Source organism: Mirounga leonina, unplaced genomic scaffold (genome assembly GCF_011800145.1).
Source record: "Mirounga leonina isolate KUSES-001 unplaced genomic scaffold, KU_Mleo_1.0 Mir_178, whole genome shotgun sequence".
NCBI lineage: Eukaryota > Metazoa > Chordata > Mammalia > Carnivora > Phocidae > Mirounga > Mirounga leonina.
This window is the reverse complement of record NW_023270464.1, coordinates 13,670,040-13,671,051: the sequence shown is the minus strand read 5'-3', so window position 1 is coordinate 13,671,051 and position 1,012 is coordinate 13,670,040. Positions and strand designations below refer to the sequence as shown.

General features: G+C 42.5%; 1 pseudogene; it reads right to left on the bottom strand.

The window, feature by feature from the left end:
- Positions 1-382: 382 nt before the first annotated feature.
- LOC118023216 lies at positions 383-501 on the bottom strand (annotated as a pseudogene).
- Between the last annotated feature and the right edge of the window lie 511 nt (positions 502-1,012).

The following is a 1,012-nucleotide window of genomic DNA, read 5'->3' as shown; positions in this document are numbered from 1 at the left end:
CAAATCCCTTTAGACCCGAAGTGACAGGCTGGGCCTGGCTTTAGATTACGTTATCACATCTTAGAACGAGGCTTGTATGTACCTCAGGATTCCCTACATGTAAAGAGCTGGCGATTTTACCCCTGCTGCCCTATTAAGTCAAGTTCTGATGTCCTGTCGAGAATGAAAGCTTATCACACAGAGGGCTGGAATAAAGGCGGGGGGTGGGGTGGGCAACAACCAGAAATGGTTGCTGGTAGAGCACTCATTTCTGTTATTTACAAGGCTGGCCACGTGGAGATTAAAAATATTAGAAAAATGATTCTTGGTGAATCCTATATGATTTCCTGCAACTTAGAGAAACATTTCAATTTGTATCGTGTTGGTCAGATTCAAGCAAGGCAAAGAACAGACTCCGGATACCAAAGGCAGTTTCCCATCCAAGTACTAACCAGGCCCGACCCTGCTTAGCTTCCGAGATCAGACGAGATCGGGCGCGTTCAGGGTGGTATGGCCGTAGACCCAAAGGCAGTTTCTATAACCGGCCTCGGCAGGTGCATTCAGAGGTCACCATCAAATTCATTTCCAGAAAACCAGAAACGAGAGCAAGAGTGTTAGGATAGTTTTGTGTATATGTCTGGCAAGTTGTGTGAACTTGATTTAGTCAAATGAGTTCCTTTTGTCTGTTTCTCCAGTTTAAAATAGGAATGCTAAAGTCTTCTATTCCTGGGAAGAAGCGTGTCATTTCATTATTGGTCTTTTGGGCTTTGAAAGTCAAGCGATTGGCACAAATTCCTAAGAAGGTGATAAGGCTCCAATGATAAGAAACAGGTTAAACCAACTCTCAGTGACATGAGACTGTACCCCTCGCTGATCTGCAATTGGTATTTGTAATGTGATTCAGGACTTTTAAGGAAGAAAAAAAAAAAAAAGAAGGCTTGAAGGAAAAAGATTATAATATCATGCCCCATTGTCTGGAATGAAACGGTTTCTTGAAGGATAAATATCCAAAGTGAAACAGGCATTAATCAGA